This window comes from Phyllostomus discolor, unplaced genomic scaffold (assembly GCF_004126475.2).
Source record: "Phyllostomus discolor isolate MPI-MPIP mPhyDis1 unplaced genomic scaffold, mPhyDis1.pri.v3 mPhyDis1_scaffold_11, whole genome shotgun sequence".
In the NCBI taxonomy this organism is placed as follows: Eukaryota; Metazoa; Chordata; class Mammalia; order Chiroptera; family Phyllostomidae; genus Phyllostomus; species Phyllostomus discolor.
Genome location: NW_023397498.1, coordinates 26,823 through 33,350, shown reverse-complemented (window position 1 = coordinate 33,350; position 6,528 = coordinate 26,823). Strand labels below are relative to the sequence as shown.

Genomic DNA, 6,528 nt, shown 5'->3' with positions numbered 1-6,528 from the left:
CCTGGAGGAGAGAACCATGCAGTTTTGGCAGAGTGGGGACTCTCCCTTCCTGCAGCCCTGAGAGAGAGGACCACGTGCCTAGCAGAGTGGGGACCCCCGCAGCTTTAGAAGGGGTAACCACCACCTGTTTTTAGCAGAGATCCCGGCAACTCAGCTGAGGGTGCCAGGAATCCAGGGAGGTCTCCCAGTCGAGATGGAGTTCTAACTGGGAAGAACCAGAGGACTGCCTAAGCCATGGACTTCTATTTCCATCCCTAAGATACGGTACTCTGGACTGGGCAAAGGGGGAAGGAAGGAAGGACTGTGTCTGTTTGTGGGTGTTTTTAGGGACTTTGGGATTTTGATGAAGACATTAGGTCACTACTTTAAGTTTGTATAGCATTAAATAAACGTTTCCTTTCCTTTTCACGAATCTCTGGCATTGAGAGATGTCTTTCCTCTGGCAGCGGACATAACGGACCCGGGGCCTTCTTTCAATAATAGTATATCATCCCAGGCCCCCGTTGTTGTGTTCTGTAACAATAGCATATTCAATAAAATATAATTTAAAAAATTAACAAAATAAAATAAACAACATTCTTAAAATACTACGTACATAACAAAAGAGGAGACGTATCTGTTTCTGTTTTTATTTTTCACAGAGAGGAGAAGGAAGAAAGAAAGGGAGAGAAATATGAATGTGAGAGAGAGACATGTCCATCAGTTGCCTCTCTCTCTGTGACCAGGGATCCACCCGGCATCCTTTTGCTTTGCGGGATGACACGAAATCAACACAGCCTCACCAGTCAGGGCACAAAAGAGGTTTAAAGGCCAGTTTGGGGCTACAAGCCCCATCTAATCTCACTTACCTGTTGAATCTAATAAACAAAATAGACCACGGGCCGCAAACACAAGGCTCTGGGGCCAAATCCGGCGCTCCACCTTCTTTTATGTGGCCCGGCACCTTGTTTCTACCTGGCAGTAGCGCTGAGGTCCTTGCCCCTAGTTAAGGAGTAGTTACATATGTACAGTCCTAAAAATGTTATTGGCTCTTTGTAGGAAACCACAATGCTGAGGTGGCCCCCGGTGAAATGAGTTTGACACACCTAAAATAGACAAAGGCACGGACACGTGGAACAGACTGACAGCTGGAAGAGGGGAGGAGATGGAACAAGGTAAAGAGATTAGCCCAGAGACTGGGATAACTGCCTGCTGATGCCCAGAGGGCAGGGAGGTGAGGCCAGGGACAAAGTGAGCAAAAGGGAGAAATGGGACACTGGGAATAATGTCAACAATAAAAATAGTTAAAAAATGAAAAATTAAAAAAAAAACAAGGTAGTGTGAGGCCTGGTGTTTCTCAGATGATGCAACTACAATCCCCAATCCAGTGATTCCAAACATTTTTAGGCAGATCAGTCACCAACATTCCAAAGGATCAGATTTTAGGATTGAGTGAGAAAATGTTCTCATTTTTGATATTCATTTCCCAAGATGGGACCAGAAATGATATTCAGGATCTAATCTACAATGATTACATGGCAGTATTTTGTTCACATTCATTTAAAAATAACTTTCATACACAACTATGTCCTTTGTTCCTGGCAACTCCTCTCTGTGGGGTGAGAAAATCTCATTACATGGGTGGAAACCTGATTGGAATGAGTGGGACAAACAGAAAGTGGGTGAGGTGGGAGGAGGGCCCAGCCTGATAAAAGGTGCTTGCTGGTCGACCTCACTCCAGAGCTGAGCCAGCAGAGGAAGCAGCTGGAAACCAGAAGAGGACCTAGTGCACCAGAGGTGAGTCCATGGTTTTGACTTTCCTGTTTCTACAAAAGGTTCAGCAAGTGCTGACTGAGGCCAGCTCAGTCCCAGGCATGGAGTGGACATCTAGGGATGAATGCCTTTGATGGGAGCAGTGGGCAGAACTTAGATGTTTAACACCAGGTGGCAGAAATAACATGGTCGTTTTTATGCTGAGTCAGATCTCAGATGGGCGGACCCTGCCAGGTGGTGAGTGGAGTGTCAGCCACTAACTTACTCTGCCTCTCAGGTTCTGCTGTGGGTCTCAGCCACACTCAGGTGGAGCAATTGTAGGATTTCTGGGTCTCAGCCAGCACCGTCCACTGGATATATAAAGTCACACAGAGACATCATTGTAAATGAGGGGTTTTTGTTTGGCTTTGTTTTGTTTGTTTAACTTACTGATGTGAGGGAGAAAGAAGCATGAATTTGTTACGATCTCATTGATGAATTCACTGCTTGTTTCTTGCCTGAGGCCTGATCTGAGATGGAACCTGAACCTTGGGGTATCAGGACAATGCTCTAACCAAGTGAGTTCCCCAGCCAGGGCTAACCTCATTTTCTACAAGACACATATACCAAGTAAAAAAGAAAACAAAAGAAAAAAAAAGCCTTTCAATATAGCTGGCAGAAGGCAGTCATTTCAACATCTCATCAATGTCAGTTCTTTGGGAGGTGGCTTATGTTCTCCTGTCCTGTGATGTCTTCAAATTCGAGGGTATATCTTATGCTCAACACCTTTCAAGGTGGATAAGACCCATCCCACTGGCTCAATAGCCACTCCAGACTAGAGGATGTGACATAAGACATGCAGGTCGCACTGGTCAGGAGGCTCAGTTGGCTTGATCATCATCCCGTATAACTAAGAGTTGATGGTTGAGCTCCATTCAGAATGAGTACAAGAAGCAAGCATCTCTCTCTCTGTCTCTCTCTGTCTCTCCCTCTCTCCCTCCCTCCCTCCCTCCCTCCACTTCCTCTCTGTCTCTAAAACCAATAAAAATCTGCCCTTAGCTGGGGTTTGAAAAAAAAATTTCACGAATAGAGACCATCTCAACCCCTAACTTACAGCCCCAGGATAAAGCTTGTCTTCATGCTAACTAGCATTTCAAAATCAGAACTTCCTGGCCATAAGCTATTGATGTTTGTACTTGGATTGCATCTTGATTGCCTGGGAGCAGGAAGTGCAGGTTGCTATTCACAGAAACAGGGTGAAGTCCCAGGACCCATCAGTCCTTGTCACTTACAATGTTCTAACGGCCTGTCCCTTCCCCCAGACAGCGATCATGGCCAAACATTTTAAAGACATAAGCAGTTGCTACATTTGCCTGTCCTACCTGGAAGACCCCGTCAGTCTGAAATGTGGGTTCATCTGCTGCTTCAAGTGTGTCAACTCACTGCCGAGGGGCCCCGGGGGACACGGGATTATGTGCTTCACCTGCCCTGAGGTTTCTCAGAAGAGTGACATCAGGCCCAAACACCAGCTGGCTAGGCTGGTGTCAGAGGTCAGGACGCTGGAGCCCCAGCTGAGAGCCATCCTGAGGATGAACCCGAGGATGCGCAGGTTCCAAGGTGAGGTCTGGGGCCACCAGCCCCCACCCCGAGGGAAACAGCCACTTGTCAAAGCCCTCCAGTCAAGGTGCTTTACCTTTGTTCTGGCACCTGAAATGCTCGTTCTTTCCCATTGTGCCAACCTGGAAGTCTGCATTAAAACCGTCTGTAGGTTTTCTTTGTTTTTTTTTAAAGATTTTATTTATTTATTTGAAGAGATGGGGGAAGGAAGTGAAAGATGGTGAGAAACACTGATACAAGAGAGAAACATGGATGGATTGCCTCTGGCCTGTATCCCTAAAATCCATTCTTCCTGATTCTTAACTGTTTTTAATGTGTTTGGAGACCATTTTCAGTTTTAAATATGTTTGAGGTTGATGTTTGAATTACAGTTGCCACACAACGTTACAGTAGTTTTAAAATACAGCATAGTAATTAAATACTCATATACCTCCAGAAGTGATTCGCCTTGATCAGCCTAGTCCCCACCTGGCACCATGCACATTACCCCAGTATTACTGACTGTATTCCCTGTGCTTCCCGCTACCACCCTGGGCCTGTTCTGTCACTGCCCATCTGTACTTCCCAATACCTTCCCCTGTTTTACCTTATGCCCCAAACCCCCTCCCATCTGGCAAGCATTAATAATTTTTTAATGTTTTCAACTCTAGTTGCATTCAATATTATTTTGTATTGTACATCAACTGTAACTGAAACTTACAAAATTGTTTTACAAATTAAAGGGCCTTGGAGGTGGCTTAGTTGGTTGGAGAGATTCCTGTACACCACAAGGTTACAGGTTCGATTCCAGCCAGGGGCCTCATGAGTAAGGCACATGAGTGAGGCAAGCGATGAATGTCTCTCTCCTTCTCAACACCTCCTTTCCTCCCTGTGCAAAATCACGAAAAACATATCCTCAGGGAAGGATTAAAAAAATAAAAATTAAAATAAAAAAGGAAAAAGAAGAGATAAAAGAAACAGAAACTGGGGTCGAGGAATCATTATTCCAGAAAGTTTCTTTCTAAAGCGGGGCCAACCCCATCCAGGGGTCACCTTAGATGCAGAGCTCTGGGCCCCAATCAGAGTCGGAGGGAAGCTGGGCCACAGCTCACCATCCGGTGCTCCGAGTTCGGGCCCCTCCAGGCACTGCCCCATTGAGCTGCGGTCCCAGTTCCTGCTAAGGTGTCCACGTGTCCTAAGGTCAGGACTCTTACAAAAAAATACATATACACATATATTTACAAATATATGTACAGGTTTATATACTTATATATTTACATATAAACATATTGTATGTGTGCATATATAATTTTAATATAATTTAGAGACAGAGAGAGAGGAAACAGAAAGCTTTCATGTCAGTTTTACTCTGCAATAAGTAGAATATCCTCCGTCCTTTAAAATGCCTAGTTCAGGTGTATGTGTGGAAAGAGTCTGTGATAATTTGTATGCTAATTTTGAAAACATGCAGCAGTCATGGTCTCTTTTTCCATGCGGAGTCCACACTAAAGGGAAGAAACCTCCTTAATCAACTAAGCAAAGACAATAGTGTAGAGAGAACACCTGTAATGACCAAGGGCCAGTTCCAATGATGACCGTTCCTTGTGTCCATGAAATCTGATGAAATCAGGGACCCGGGAAGTTCCCTCAGGAAAACACAAGGTGTGGAGATAAAGATGAGATAGTGAATGAGTCACGTGGGCTCCTGAGGTGGCCCTGAGGGGTGGGGACAGAGCTGACAAATTATTTCTCTTTCCACAGTGGACGTGACCTTGGATGTGGACACAGCCAACAACCACCTCTACATCTCTGAGGACCTGCGGCAAGTCCGCTGTGTGTACGAGGAGCAGAAGCGCAGGGTCTGTCCTGAGAGGTTCAGCACCTCCCTCTGTGTGTTGGGCTCCCCGAGGCTCACGTCCGGCCGGCACTACTGGGAGGTGGACGTGGGCACCAGCACAGAGTGGAACCTGGGCGTCTGCAAGGAGTCTGTTCCTCGGCAGGAGAAGGTCGTCCTCTCTTCAGAACGTGGCTTCTGGATCGTGAGCTGCAGGGAGAAGGACACCTCCGGGCCAGCACCAGGCCGGTGACAGAGCTCATGGTCATTTCCTGCTTACACCACATTGGCATTTCCTGGACTTTGAAATGGGACCATTTCCTTTTATGACGTGAGCGATGGCTCCCACATTTTTACATTCCCCCTGATTCTGTAGCAGAGCCCCTCCGTCCGTTTTTCGCTCCTGGAATTCCGGCGAAGGATGACGGGAGCTTCATGACGCTCTGTCCCGGGTTCAGTCCCAGCAGTGGCCAGTGCAGCTGGGGCAAGGCCATGGGACTCTGAGCACAGCAGGTACAGATGCACCCTGGGTGTGCCAGCCATGGACAACCAGCCCCTCTGCTGGTGACCCAGTGCCCTGAAAAACATGGGACAGCTTGTGAATCACAAACACAAATTATGGGGAACTGTCACTTCCCATATTAAGTCCTATTATGGTTGGGTTTTTTTTGGGGGGGGTGCTTCCTGTATAATTGTCCAATAAATACCTTTGAGCATTCACATAATTGTCAGGTGTTTTTCCTTTTCATTTTCTAAAAATATCCACTTAATGTATCAGTTAGGTTATAGACAAAATAAAAATGTGAGCCAACAGACTGAGTGGTTTCCTCTGCAATCAGAAACAGTTGAAACAGGGATGTGCCCTGGCCAAGGTGGCTGGGTTGATTGGGCTGTCCTCCCATGTACCAAAATACCACAGGTTCGATTCCCAGTTAGGACTTGTGCCTAAGAAACATAAGGAAGGCAACCTGACTGATGTTTCTCTTTCACAACAACAGGAGATGTGTGTGTGTGCCATTTCTCTCAGCAACAGAAAAACACATTTGTGTCAGGTGCACACAGAATGTTCCCAGACCCTAGAGGAAAGCAGGAGGACTTCAGGAACAGCTGGATACAGGAGGTTCACTGGCTCAAAAAGAATCTTTATGTTCATTTATAATGTTTGGAGATAGTGAGGCTTCATTAGCTTCCAGCTTCGAGTGATGAGAACTGAACAGTCAAGGAGAAAGTGTCTCAGATGCCACAGAGGTGACTCTGCCACAGTCCCCCTGGGCCTTTGCCCCTGGTTCCTACCCCTTCATCACAGCAGGGTTGTGTGCTTAGCTACCACAGACAGGTTGTCCTTGAGTAGTAAAACTAGCAGATTC

At 46.4% G+C, this 6,528-nt stretch overlaps 1 pseudogene; it reads left to right on the top strand.

The window, feature by feature from the left end:
• The first annotated feature begins 3,062 nt into the window (after nucleotides 1-3,062).
• On the top strand, nucleotides 3,063-5,491 carry LOC114489330 (annotated as a pseudogene).
• Nucleotides 5,492-6,528: the final 1,037 nt, after the last annotated feature.